Here is a 14,979-nt window from a genome sequence, read left to right on the forward strand (position 1 = left end):
TGCAGATCTAGGTGTGACGTATACTAAAATCAATGTAAAAGAGTTGGCTGTTGACAATCTTTTCTCTTAAATTCTTTGTGTCTGGCTCCCTTATTTTATGACCTTGACATTTTTAAGGAGACAAGATAGATTACTCAAGTCAACAAATGGATAGGCTTCCACAAAAGGGACATCTTATTTAACCTGAATCTCAGAAATGAGAGAGAAAGATGTTTATGTCGTAGGTGGGGATGGGGGTAGTGGAGTGGGTTCTTCACGTCATAGTTTCCAGGGCAATACAGATCTGATATGTTAGGATGACAATCTCTGCTGTCTTCAAATTCCCCAGGGTCATGAAATGCCCCTGGGCTATGCTGCTTCCAGCAACTGTCCACATCTGGTGATCACTTCCCACCAAGAACTTCAGTGACAGGCATGAGAGCCTTCCAGAGTAAAGGACATCCCCCCACGATCATTTGTTCCTTCCTTGATGGGTGTCACCCTCTGACAGGCCATAACTGCTTCCCTAATACTTTCGTGAAGCCTCCATCCCATGCGTACAAATGCCTTTGTCTGGCCACCATGTTCCCCAGGATGTGCAACCATGGTGGAAAGAGAAGCAACGGTATCACTTTGCTTCTCCTCTTTCTCTCACACTCAGTCCAACATGGCTGTGAGTCCTATTGGTCCTTCACTGAAAAATATACATCATCCGACCACAGCTCCCCACCTTCATTCAAGTCCCATCTGTCCCCTCTCTCCTGGTTTGCAGTATTAGCCCCCTAAATGGGCTCTTCGTTTCCATCCTTGTCTAGAGAAACTGTCCTGTTCAAGACTATACTTTTTAACCTTTTCATTTAAAAATTAGACACAGGTACCCAAAATCCAACAAAAAATGTATAGCTTAGTGAAATATATCAACAGACATTCGTTTAATCAGGACCAAGTCAAGAAATAGCACTTTGCTGGAAGTCCCTCCATGGCGCCATGGCTGCATCCCAATCACAGCCTGACCCTCCCTCCAAAAGTAACCACCCTCTGACTCTTTCAGTTAATAGCTCCCTACAATCTTTATGGCGTCATCACCCCAATGTGCCTCCTTAGATCCTACAGTTAACATAACCCAGTTGGTAAATCGTGGCATGTCTTTTTAGTCTACGGGTTTCCTGTCCATGCCTCTTTTCCTTAGAATCTCTCTGTTGCAGTGCCTGGGCTGCGTGACCTATAGAGTTTCTCACAGCCTGGGCCTTGGTAATTTCATATTCATGGTGCAGTCAACACCTCCTTCTGTCTGTCCTCCACCTTTCTTGGAAAATGGCAGCCGGACCCAGAGGTGTAGTCAGAATTATGTGTGATACTGAAAAGGTTCTAAATTAGAAAGGAGCTATTGGGGAACTGAAGGGGATGAAATTAGAAAGTTGGATGATGATATTAAAGTCCACCAGTCAGAGACCACCGGGAACCTCCCTGCAGCCACAGTTACATTTAGCTAACCTGCTGCAACAAAGGAGATCACACCCATAGCAACGCAGGACAATCCCCGTAAGAGGCACAGGGAAGAGCTTCCTATAGGATTTGGGCCTCCACTGAATGATTCTAAGGAATTAAGGAGGCAGGGTCAAAAAGTGGGGGCAGTTTGGTGATTGGGTATCTTTTTTTTTTTTTTGGCGGTACGCAGGCCTCTCACTGCTGTGGCCTCTCGCGTTGCGGAGCACAGGCTCCGGACGCGCAGGCTCAGTGGCCATGGCTCACGGGCCCAGCCGCTCCGCGGCATGTGGGGTCTTCCCGGACCGGGGCACGAACCCGTGTCCCCTGCATCGGCAGGAGGACTCTCAACCACTGCGCCACCAGGGAAGCCCGGGTAGCTTTTTTTAATAAATATAATTGACGTATAACATTATGATGTGATGGGGTATCTTAAATATTTTTACCTTGCAGGGAGGAAGATGAATGCAGGGCTAGGGTGTCATTGGTAAAGAGGCAGCCACCACTCGCACTAGGAGAAGAGCATGTTCAGTTATTTCTGTACGTGCGTGGTCTTGTCTCTGCCTAGTTTCACACAGGGTCGTGTCATGGCCTTGTCTGAACATGTTTGTGTTCCACAAGCTTTGTTCCTGTTGATTGGGAGCATCACGGCCTAGCCGCCAGGTGCCAGGTGGGTTATTTTTCCCTTTCTCCGTTCCCCTCCTGGTTTAGCTGCAAACAAGACTGATTTTACTTTATCAGTGGTCCTATTATGGAAGGCCTTACCTATCCGTTTGAGGAAGTTTGTATTTCATTTGGTACATAAGAGGGGAGCTACCAAGGATCCTTGGGCTCTGGAGTGAGGAAGTTAGCATCGTACTTAAGGAATTGGGTGTCAGTCTATTGGGAGAGAAAAGTTAGAGGCAATTATCAAGAGCAAAGTGAGAGGCAGTGCCGTATGAATAAAGGTGCTGGCAATGGGAATAAAACAAAGATGATGGAGCCATTAGAGGGGAGGAAATAACAAGGCTGCACCCTGGACGGGCTGTGGGGTGAAGACAGCGTGGCAGGCACCGATGTTTGCTGACCCAACACCCATCCCCCACCCTTCTTGCCAACAAAACCCCGATGGTTTTTCCTAAGCCAATGGCAATGACTCATGATTGGTCAAAACCCATCTTGACTCTCCCAGGCACCATACCAGATGCTTGCCCTGCACCCCCTGCAGTGAAGGCTGCCCTGTGACCTCACTCAGGACAAGGGGACCAAAGGGGATGTGTGGTGGGGCTCCTGGGAAAGGTTTTCATTCCTTATAAAAAGGACAGATGTGGGAATTCCCTGGCAGTCGAGTGGTTAGGAGTCGGCGCTTGACACTTTCACTGCTGGGGCCCGGGTTCAATCCTTGGTCAGGGAACTAAGATCCCGGAAGCCGCACAGTGCAGCAAAAAAAAAAAAAAAAAGGAAAGAAAGAAAAAAAAGGACAGGTGTAAGGAGAGTGCTCCCTTGAATTGCCCCCTTTCCCTCGTTTTTGGCAAAAGAGGAATATGTGATGCCTTCAGCTGCCCTCCCAAGTGTTTTGCTAAAAACACTTGTTTTTGTGAACTGCTGTTTGTTGGAGTTGCTGTGACTTGTGGCCTAAAGCATCCTAACCAACGCCCAGGGGGAGCCAAAGATGACTGGAATGTCTCTGAACCTGGGTGACTGACTGATGCGTGGGTCTGAGTAGAAGCATGGACCTCTGGAGGAGAAGTGTATTGGGGGTGGGTAAGGTGATTTTGTTGAATCTTCTGGGCTTAAGTTGAGAGCAAATACCAAAGTCTGGGGCTTGGGACAGAGGCTAGAACTTGAGAAGGAGGCGCTGGGAGCCACTGATTGGCCGGAGGTTGAAAAATGATGCCACGGGTGAGGAATCCCGCAAGCGTTTGAAGATCTGCCTCATGTCTGTTTGGGGGGGCTCCTTGGTAAATATATACTTTAATTCTTTTCCAGATAGTCAGATATGACTTTTAGGATGTTGTGAGCTCATAGCTTGGCTCGGTTTCTGCATTTCCGAAGCCTGGCTGGAAAATAAATTTGCATCCCTTGTCAATACCGTCACCAACCAGTTCCCAATGGAGAATTTTCCCACTGCATTTGTTTCCTTTTCGAAAAAAAATTTTTTTTTTCATTTTTCAACCTTCAAATGCAGCTGCGGCCACCGTTTCTGGGAACCTGTACATCAGTGGAACAGCCTTCAGGGAACGGTGGGGCCTGTTGAGCCAGGAGGAGGAGGCATGAGGGTAAAGGGCAGAGGACCCTCTGGCCCGGGCCCCAGGAAGGGGGATCGAGACAGGGAGTCAGGGAGGGAGTGCGGAAGAGCTTGGGGACCCCTGGATGGCTGACCCCTTTACCTCTTAAAATATCCACATCTAACCATTTGAAACAGGAGAGAGCTGCCCATTTTTCCAGAGTCGGGGACAACGCTGGCTCCAGACCCAGTTCTCCTAACTCTTGGTCCATTGTTTTCTCCCCGCCTTCTCATTCCGAATGAGATGAGACATCCACGGAGGGCTTTGAGCAGAGGAATCGTTAAGGTCTGATCTGCATGTAAATGTACCACCCAAAGCACTCCAATAAGGAGAAGAGATGAGCATAGACCATTGACGGGCAGGGCAGGAGGTGGGAGACCAGTGAGAAGCCAACGCAAAACCCATGTGAGAGAGGATAGCAGCTTGGATTTTGATGGACTGGACGTGGCATCTGAGAGAAAGGAAGGAGATAAAGATGACTTCCATACAAATTATTATGTATAAAATAAGCTACAAGGATATATTATACAACAGAGGGAATATAGCAAATAATCTATTGATACAACAACGATAAATGGAGTGTAACTTTTAAAAATGGTGAGTCACTGTATTGTACACCTGTAACTTCTATAATATTGTACAGCAACTCTACTTCAACTAGAAAAAAAGAATAAATGAATAAAAGATGACTTCCGGGTTTGGGTCCTGAGCAACTCGACAGCCTTGCCTTGCTCTGAGATGCGGAAGACCAGAGAAGAAGCGGGTTTAGAGGGAGGCGTGAGAAGTTTCATTTTGGACAGGCTGAGGCTGATATGCCTGGGCAGCTGAGTGCATGAGTTGGGAGTTGAGAATTCAGGGGAGTTTCAGGCCAGAAATATACATGCGGGAGCTGTCAGTAGGTAGGAGATGTTTAAAGCCTTCAGGCTGGAGAAGCTCTCCCAAGGAGAGAGTGCTGTATGGGTAGTTTTGAGAAGAGTCCCTCCCTATCCTTCTCAGACATGGATTTCCTGAGTGACCTTGACCAAGTCCCTTCACCTCCTGGGCCTTTGGCTTGTCTGCAGAAGTATGGACTGGAGCACTTGGTCTCCAAGACCCTGCCCTGCTCTGCGATGCTATAATGGAGGTTCTTCGAGGTGCATCACCGCCTGGGATGTGCAGGCAATGGAACAGCTGCTGTCCTCCATCAGTGTTGATCCCAACGAGGACAAAGATTCAGATGTGGATGGGCTACCACCACGCTCAGCGAAACCTTCATGCCGCTGGAGTGAGACCTCAGATGTCCTCCGTTCTTCAAGCTGTGAAACAAGCAAGCCCTTCAATATCTCCAGTTTTCTACAATAAGAAGTCAGAACCATTAGAGAAATCCGTCCACCTGGGAATCTCGGGAGGACTGGAGTGGCCAGCAGGGTCAGCCAGCCCTGCGATCATGTCACCAGGAGATCGTTTGCAACCTGCTTATCCACCAGCTGGGAGATGGAGGGCTGTGGTTGCAGCCTGGGCCCTTCTGCTGGGCATCCTCTTGCCCATCAGCAGAGCACTGCCATTCTTACCTCCAGATCCCTGTAAATGTAACCATTTACATTACACTCTAGGGTGACCGGGCCCTGAGGGGGCGGAGTCAACATCTGTCCTAATGACGCAGTGTCTTCAGCGGGTGCCTCAGAGATGGGGCCCCGGACAAGGGGGGAATCCTTTGTTTCTAGGTCATGCAGACTATTTTCATAGAGAGCAGAATGAAATGGAGACCAGAATAGACTGGAAGGGCTTATTGGGTTGAACTGAAAACTTCCTGGCACCCAAAAGGTCAAAGTCAGCAATGATGAGCTGATGAGACCCACAGGAAAATCCACGTGGGTGGCCCTCCCATAGGTGGCGGGTGCCATGGTCTCAGAGCACGACCTCTGGAAGACACTCCCTGGCTTCAAATGCTGGCTCTGTCGTTTTTCTAACTGTGTCACCTTGGACCAGTGACATAAACCTCTGTGTGTTTAGAAGCTCCACATGAAAAGTGGATGCATAATGGTCCCCACTTCATAGGATTGCTCTTGGGATGACACGAGTTCACGCGTGTCCAGTCCTTAGAACGATGCCCGGGGCACTGGGAGTCCTGTAAGAAGCTCGCTGTTCGTAAGGATGGATCCCTTAACCAAACTCCATCCCACTATTTGAAAAATCACCAGGGACACATCGGGGCCCAGAACTCCTAGTAGATGAGAAGGAGAACTCAGCTCACACACGTCTTACTTCTCTTCTCGCTCTTGAATCAGATTTAAGCCAATGTTTTTTGTGTTGTTTTTTTTTTTTTGCGGTACGCGGGCCTCTCACCGTTGCGGCCTCTCCCGTTGCGGAGCACAGGCTCCGGACACGCAGGCTCAGCGGCCATGGCTCACGGGCCCAGCCGCTCCGCGGCGTGTGGGATCCTCCCTGACCGGGGCACGAACCCGCGTCCCCTGCATCGGCAGGCGGACCCTCAACCACTGCGCCACCAGGGATTCCCAAGCCAATAGTTTTTGACTTGGTGTCTGCAGTGTGAGGGACTCTGGCCGGAAACACAGAACCTTCTGATCAAGACATGGAGCCGAGACACAAGAGTGTGACTTGCTGAACAGAACGCGAGGTGCAAGTGACGCGCAGATGGTGACGGGGAAAGTGTCAAAGGGCAGCAAGTGATCAATGCAGACACTGGGACAGACTGGGAGAAGCAGAGGAATTTGAACAAAGAGTATCAGTGGGTCATCCACTCGGAAAACCCAAGAGAACCAACCAGAACTTTCAGGGCTTATAATTGTGCCAGAAATGCCATGAGCTACAAAGTCAGCCTATAGTTAGGGAGCCAAGCAAGCCAGTTATGACATTTCCATAACGAGAGGAACAAGTAAGGAGAACCTAAAAGCTTGTTGAGAAGGAAGGAAATTTAAGAGGAACTTGCTTTACCACATTTGGTGTTGATACAGGAATAAAGGAAAAGATCGATGGAACAGAATCCAGGTGCTAATTAATGTATCCTATGTATGAAGAATAAGCAAGTTAAATCCCAAACAGAAACAAATCCAATTTTCAACAGCAATGATATACAGGACTTAGGTATTATTGTTATAACAGGTCCGTGGGAGTCATGTGAATAAAGCTATGCAAGAAAAGAATGAAATGATAAGTTTCATAGCCTATTACTGGATAAAAGTTAATATTGACTAGATATCTATTTCCTTTCTTTCAAGCTATAGAATGTGAAGTTCCATGCAGTTATCATGAGGAAAATGCTCTAAAGTGAATTTGGAAAAGAAAGTCATAAAAAAATTTTTTTGAATAAAAAAGAAATTATGGAGTTAGTTCTAGCAGATATTCTCACACATAGAATCATAATAACTGAAGTGTGGGGCTGATTGAGAACAGAACTCAATAGAAAGTTCAGGAAAAGATATAAGATTTCACAATGTGATAAAGCTTGCATTTCCATTATTTGGCGGAAAGTAGATTATTCAATAAATGACATTCAGACAATTTGGAAAGGACCTAGAGATCTAGACAAAAATATTAAATGCGATCCATATGTCATTACGTCCGTTGAAATAAATTCTAGACGCACTGTTAATGTAAATAGAAAACAATGCAGTCCTGGTAGAAAATAAATGAATGTTTATATAACATCAGGGAATGTGTGAATATGACAGTAAATGCGGACAGCACAAAGGAAAAGTTGGCTGCATGTGAAAAGCAGATGAGAAATTTTCTTTCATATCTCTCAAATTCATTCATTTGTCAATTCCACAAACTTATGCCAAGATATCATTTCTTCCCTGAATTCATTCATTCACTCATTGAGTGCCCACTCTATGACAGATGCTGTTGGTGGTACCAGGGATAGCGTAGTTTAAAAACAAAGGGGCAAAAATCCTGACCCTCTGGAGCTCTAATACTGTTGGAGCAGACAGAGTATAAGCAGGATAAATAAGTAACATATATAATAAGTCAGACTGTGTTTGGATTTTTGAAGAACGATACAGGAAGGGAAGGAGATGCGTTTCTGGCAGGGAGGGAGTCGTTTGCAATTTTAAACAGTGGTCAAGAAGGCATCTCAGAGAAGCTGACATTTGAGCAAAAAATCAGAGGAGGAAAGGGGGTAATTTCTGTAAATAAGAGCAAAGGCCCTGGGCCAGACGTGTGCCTGACCATGTGTGGGGATCCCCAGGGAAGATGCTACGTGAGGGAAAAGAGTAGCAAAGATGAAGACAGGAAAAGTCAGCCCTGGGCTGAGGGCTGACCACATGGGCTCTTATTTCCCAGGGTCACAGAATAAAATGGTCTTAGAACCAAGACTCAGATGGAAGTTACCCAGTTCCAGGCCTTTCTTACGTGTTCCTTGAGCCCGGCTGGTCCCACTCTGCTCATCCACCTCCTTGAGGCTTCAGTCCCCACTGGGAGGGAGGGTCCATGGGCTGACTATGTGATTCATCCCCCAAACTGGATCCTTGTTGAGCACGGCTGGAGGCACCATTAGCAATTATTCCAGGACACGGCCCCTGTCCCAGGCAAACTGAGCATGACTTGTGGTCACCTCACCGGCACCACGTTTGCACAGCACTTTCCATAAAATTGAGGAAATGCCCATCGTCTGCACAGAGAATGGGGACAGGCTGATGATCCAAAAGGGTGGAAACCCAGGCTCCACCCTTCCCAGCTCTGTGACCCTGGGCAAGCTCTGTGCTTTCCCTAGGCCTCAGTTTCCTCAATTGTCAAATGGCTGAGACAATAATAACCCCCCCTTTCATGGTTTCTCTAAAGATGCAATGAGGTGACACATGTGAAGCTCGTCAAACCATGCCCGGCTCGTGGTGTGCGCTCTACGAGGACTGGTTCTCATTGTCACGGGTCTGACATGGGTCTCAAAGGTCTGAAATGAAAGTATCAGCAGGGCTGCTCTAAGGGAGAATCTGTTTTCTGGCCTTTTCCACCTCCTGTGCCACCCACATTCCTTAGCTCATGGCCTCATCCCGCCATCTTCAAAGTCGGCGATGTAAGGCTAAGTCCTTCTCACGCTGCTTCTCTCTCCCTTCTGCCTCCCTTGTCCACTTGCAGGGACGCTGCTGCTAACACTGGTCCCACCCAGATAACCCAGGATCATTCCCTATTTTAAGGTCAGCTGACTAAGCAACTTAATTCCATCTGCAACCTAATTCCCCTTTGCCATTTAACGAGCATGTTTAGTTTCCAAGAACTAGGACATGGACATCTTAGGGGACCATTATTCTGCTCACCACAGGGGTAATTGAAACCTAACCTCCTCCCATTCTCCAGGTGGGAGCACTGAGGCCCCTGAAAAGGAAGTGAGCTGCCCAAGGTACCATCAATGGTCAGTGCAGTGACCAGACTCCACCCACAAACCCTCGCTCCCAGACCAGGGCTCTCCCAGGTAGAGAAAGTTCCACGCAATCGATTTCACAGCTGGGGTATTCAGAGAGAGATTTACTGCATTACGGCCGTGGGAAGCACTTGCTCATTTTCCTAAGCTGCTCAGCCTGGGGTCTTTCCTCTAGTAAGAGGTAAGTGACAGTCGGGGACTTTCTCTGTTGCTGGAAGTCACACCAAGTTCAACGATAATCATTGTGGAAGCACCCTTCCCAGTCACAGGTTCATTACAAAAAAATGGTTCAAAATAAATGTCCATAGAATAGAAAATGGATACGGCAGTCGTGCTCAGGGCACGTGACTGGTCCAAGAGCTGATTCAGTCATATTCCTGCATCTCAAAGGTCACTCGGGAATCTTCAAGAGCACAGCCCCCTCGTGCAGCTGGGCGGGGGAGGGATGAGAAGGCGGGTAATTTATACACATAATTATCCTCCTGGAGTGAACAGATGGGAGTCTTTCTCCAGGAGACGTGGTGTACAACGTCCCATTTCTCACTGGGGCAGCAGGGACAGTTCCAATTAACCAACTTCCCATGAACCGGCCCCCAACAGAACTCAGGGGAGGGAGAGAAGGGAGAAAAATGTTCCGTGTTTGTGTTCGCATCTGTCCAAGCGAGGCGCCCACTTGAAAACTTAACGTTCTCCCCACAGTTAGAAGCGACGTGCTGGGGTTTCTAGAGTCAGAGGCTCACAGTCGTGCTCACACGCCACCTCCAGCCCGCGATAGTCCCTCCATCCTCAGCCAGGAGGCCAGGGTTGAGGGGGGTACTCTCCCCCTTGTATGGGAACACAGGAACCCCACAGACCTTAAGGAATGTGCAGTATTATTGGGAGAGATGAAGCAACAGACAGGAGAACTGGCCGTGAGCCGACAGTGACCATTTACCCAGGCTAACTGGAGTTCCATGGGAACTGGTGGATGGGAGAGAGCGTGCACTTGCCAATGAGAAAGGCCCAGGTCCATATTCCTGCTAAGCCCTGTACCTAGCTTGACCTTGGGCAAATCATTACTACCCTCTGAGCCTCAGTTTCCCCGCCCAGCAAGGATGTACCATCACCACCACCTGAAAGGGTTTGGAGGGATGACTCGGGTGGGTATTTCATCAGATTCTTCTTCCCGCTTCCTTTTTCATGTTAGTTTCTTAGAAGGGAAGGGGAGCCCATTCCCTTGGGGTGAGTGTGGAAGGATTTACATGGGAGTGTGGTGTGATCCGAGCTGTAAAGAAGCGTGTGGCGGACACAGCTAGTTGCCCCCTAAGTATCCGCTTCTCCCTCCTCACCATCAGGACCCCAGCTTTGATCAAGATGTCACTGTGCCCAGCTAAGATGCTCACTTTCCCAGACTCCCTTGCAGCTAATGGTAGCCACATGACCCCATTCCAGCCAATGGAACATACATGGATATCCACATGGTGTTCCCGAGAATGCGCTGCTGCTTCTGTGACACAGCAACCTCCCCTCCTTCCTTCTCTCTCATCCCCGCCTGGAAGTGGAGCTGCCACTTTAGAACCAGAGGGTGTTTGATGAGCCTGTGGATAAAAACCACTATGCGGAGGATGCAAAGTGGGGAGACAGAAAGAGTCTGGTCCTTGGAACATGAGTGAGAGATACAGCTCTGGCTCCGTACTGCCTGCCTCTGGGCTTCTTCCTGTGATGTAAGAAAAACAAACCCATCTTCATTTAAGTCACTCTTAGTTGGATTGCCTGTTACTTGCAACTGAAATGGTTCCTAAATAATACAATGTCATGATGACACCAAGGAACAGGACAGGCATTCCTGCAGGACAAATGGCAGAAGTGAGTCAAGGGAAGTAGAGAAGCACCAGGTCTGTGCAGGGACCAGGGCTGCTGCTTCACCCCCAGCCAGTCAACTCCAGATGACCAGTCAGTGAGGTCACAGCCCCCTGCAGGGACTGGTCTAGGAAGGAGCACGTGACCCACTACTGGCCAATCAGACGTGATGGGAAGTCTTCTTGAAGACTCTACAGAATGTTTTCAGACTCCTAAGAAAATACCCAAGAACGGACAATCACTCCCCTCTCTTTCAGACATTTTTCACATGCAGAACTACCTGGAAGTGTTGGCAGCCACCTGGTTGTCAAGAGGGGAGCTGGTCTATGGACAAAGCTGGCGTCCCAAAGATCACAGAACACAAAACGGGAAAGACCCAGGTTGCTTAATGACATCCCTGAGTCACTGGATTAACCAAGCTGCAGCAACCTAAACTCCTATGTGAATAATAATAACCACTGACGTCACCAATGTTGAAAACACTTGGGAGTAGGGTTAACTGTTACTTGCAGCCCAAATCATCCAAACTAATGCCTTGTATCTGAGGGGAAAAAAGATGGGTCATCATCAGTTAGCTAAGCTGAGGGTGTGCGTTTGCTTTGAGTCGTTGCATACATGGCTTTCTTTAACCTTCCAGGGTGGATCATAAGTGCTTGCTGCAGGGCAAGACTGTCATTGATGAGGTCTCTGTCTTATTGTCAGGCAGCAACGGCTCAATGGTAAGAACACGGACTGTGGACCAGATTGGCTAAGTTTGAATCCTGATTCTGCCAACTTCTAGCTTTATGACTTTGAGTGAGTTGTTTGAACTCTCCTTACTTTGCTGATTTAAAAACTAGAGATAATAATAGCACCTCCCTCTTGGGGTGGTCGTAGGATTAAACAAGAGAATCCACGTAGAGAACAGCTCCCGGCATGTGGAGAGCGCTGTGTGAGTTAGCCGTTGTCATAGTGACAACACAGGTGAACAGAATGTTTTACTGCTGTTACAGCGATAGTATTCCCATTTTGCAGACAGGGATACTGAGGCACAGAGAATTAAGTTCTTTGCCCAAGGTCGGTACAACTGGTAAGTGGAGGAGCTGAGGTTTGCGCTCAGGCAGTGATCTCTTAATCACCCTCTATTCCAGATCCTCTACACAGTGGTCAGATGGAATGAACCAGACAGCTAACCAGGGTGGTCATTAGCCGGCTGGAACCCATCCTGCTCCGCTGGTGCGTGAGTGTGTCAAGTACCAGCAGCAAGGGTGTGCCCCCTCGTTGCCAGGCTCCACGCGGCTTCCAGCTCCAGTCATTTCAAAGCACATTATCATTTCTCCTTAGCATTTTGGAGCCTCTGAATGGGTCAGCGGGCTCACAGATCTAGAGGGAGCCCGGCCAAATCCCCACCATCTGGCATCGCCCGAGAGACAGCATATGTTGTGGCCCCCTGCGTGATGCCTTCCCCGAGATGCCTCCAAATGAGACCCTAAATGCTCCCCTGCTGAGGGCGGCTGGTCCGCAAGTCCCCTGCCGAGGAGCGCCAGTCCCCACAGCTGACGGGCTCCCCAGGCCCCGGGTCTTCTTGGGCTTCCGGGGCCAGCAGCTCCCAAAGGCACCAAGCTTGGATGGAGGTACTCTTTTATCTTTTCAGGCTGGAACAGTGTCCTCCGGGCAGGGAGAATGAAAAAACTAGCTGATACGAGATCAGACTGCAAGCACGGGGCACTCATGTGGCAACGACCAGGTCCAGGCACTGTACGAGGTGCCAAGAACACAGAGATAAATAAAGCCTGCTTCGTGCCCTTCAGGTTTAGAGAGCAAGACAGACATAAACAACTAATAAGCGCCAACATTATGGAGTTGCTCCCCGTGCGCCAGACGCCGCCTTAAGTATTGACACATTTGGTCTCCACCACTGCTCCATGAATTGGCTCCCGTTATCAGCGCCATTTCCCCCAGGAAACTGAGGCACACACAGAGAGGTTAAGTCACTTGCCCAAGATCACACAGCAAATAATAGGTGGCTAGAGCCAAGGTATGAACCCAAGGCTTCTGGTTCCATGCTGCAGCCTCTTCACCACCCCCGCTGCTGCCTATGCCCTGAGCAGGAAGCAATGAATCCTCCTCACTGGGGAGGGGCCACCCAAAGGGAAGAGAAGTCAAGAGAGGTGCTCGGGGCTTCCCTGGTGGCGCAGTGGTTGAGAGTCCGCCTGCCGATGCAGGGGACGCGGGTTCCTGCCCCGGTCCGGGAGGGTCCCACATGCCGCGGAGCGGCTGGGCCCGTGAGCCATGGCCGCTGAGCCTGTGGGTCCGGAGCCTGTGCTCCGCAACGGGGGAGGCCACGGCAGTGAGAGGCCCGCGTACCGCAAAAAAAAAAAAAAAAAAAAAGAGAGAGGTGGGCAGACACGGACATTGCCAGATGACAATGACAATGATGATAAGAATGATAGCAGCTAACAGTCGCTGTGCGCTCACTGAGCGACTCATCTGAGTTTCCACCCAACACGCTTAACAGGCTTACCGTCATGACCCGATTTTATAGATGAGACAACGGGGGCACAGAGAGGTTTGGTGACCTGCCTAATCTCACGAGGCTGGGAAGAGGCAGAGCCAAGACTTGAGTCCAGAAGTGTGGCTTCAGAGCCTGTGCCCTCACCACCAGGCCAACGGGACGGGGAGATGGTCCCGGGTGAGGAAGCTGCCTGGGCCTGGGTAGAGAATAAGCCAGAGTGCGTGGGGTGGTAAGGGGTTGGGCTGCGGGTGTAGGGGCACACGGGGGAAAGGGGCTTTAGGAAGGCCTTGAACTCCAGCTAAAAGGAGACGGGATCTCAGGCGGAACATGGAGATCCGAGTTCTGGTTCTGACTCTGGGGTCAATATGTGACCACGTTGCTGAGACTCAGCTTTCTCTTCTGTAAAGTGGGCACATCCCAGCCTATAGGAAGATAAAAATTCCCTGAACAGAGTAGTGTAAGGAGAGGGAAGCAAGGGGTCCATACTTGGTAGTTAGAGTACAAAGCGTGAGATGGGGTCACCAAGCAAGAGGCTGGAGGAGCGAGCAGGGCCCGGTGGGCAGGGAAACCAGTGAAAACTATTTAGGTAGGAAAGTGATGTGGTTTGTATCCATCAGGCTTCTTAACTGCAAACAGCAAACACCACTCTGACTGGTTTAAGCAAAACTCAAATTCGTTAAAGGAGGGCAGGCAACATGGAAAATCCTCCGAAGGTCCAGAAAGCCCAAATCAGGAGACACAGCCAGAAGCAGCACCCGACCACAGGGCACTGGGCACCAGCAGGCGTACCCCACGCCCTCCAGAAGGACCAGATGCCTCCACGGCTTTGCTTAACAAAACTCAGTTCTATTTGTCCCTGCATATTCCCTTCGAAAGCATAGTCTCAAATGAGAGCATCTGATTGGAGAAGCCAGAGTCACCTGGCTGCCCCTCACAGCAGAGGAGGCTGGGAGAATGCCATGACTGCCCTCTGGGGACGTGGCAACTGCACTATGGGAAACTCCCCAACACAGGGTGAGCATTCAGAGGGTGCTGGGCAGCCTCAAACCTTCCCCAAAGCCCCTTCCATAGTCCAATTTGCACTGTAGTCTGATTTCTCCACTGGGAGCCTGGAGTTGGGATTTTAGGAGGTTAAGACTGAAGACAGGGAGACCAGGAGGTGAAACCGTGGGAAATTAGTCAAATCCACTTTACCCACCTTCGCTAATCAAGGTCATCTGCAAAAGACTTGTATGTCCTTCAAGCGGCAAGTGGCCTTAGAGGCCTGAATCAGCTGTTTTCTAGGAACTTGGAGTCAGCTGTGTCTAGTTTTTGAGCTGAGCTGGTTAAGACTGGGTGGAACCACTGACCCTCCAACTGGGCATGCGCCAGTGTCCGCTTGGTGACCTTTTGAATGTGCAGAGGCCTGTAGCTTGGTTACACCTGCACAGGATGACAATGACCACACTTTTTTCCAATCACGTTTCCCCAAGAAACCCACACTCCCCACGCCTCGGACCGCCCTGCTGCTTTATTCGTTATCCCGTAAATACCCCAGCCCCTCGCCTTCAGGGAGG

The 14,979-nt window shown here is 49.4% G+C and overlaps 1 long non-coding RNA gene across 2 annotated transcripts in view; it reads right to left on the reverse strand.

Annotated features, from left to right (window-relative positions):
* Nucleotides 1-4,288: 4,288 nt before the first annotated feature.
* Nucleotides 4,289-14,979, reverse strand: part of LOC132505308 (uncharacterized) — a 42,894-nt gene continuing 32,203 nt past the window's right edge. For both annotated transcript variants that reach the window (XR_009535355.1, XR_009535354.1), the window contains one exon: nucleotides 4,289-5,026. This is a non-coding gene — a long non-coding RNA (uncharacterized LOC132505308). The remainder of the gene's footprint in view (nucleotides 5,027-14,979) is intronic.

The sequence above is a fragment of the Lagenorhynchus albirostris genome, chromosome 15 (assembly GCF_949774975.1).
Source record: "Lagenorhynchus albirostris chromosome 15, mLagAlb1.1, whole genome shotgun sequence".
Taxonomy (NCBI): Eukaryota; Metazoa; Chordata; class Mammalia; order Artiodactyla; family Delphinidae; genus Lagenorhynchus; species Lagenorhynchus albirostris.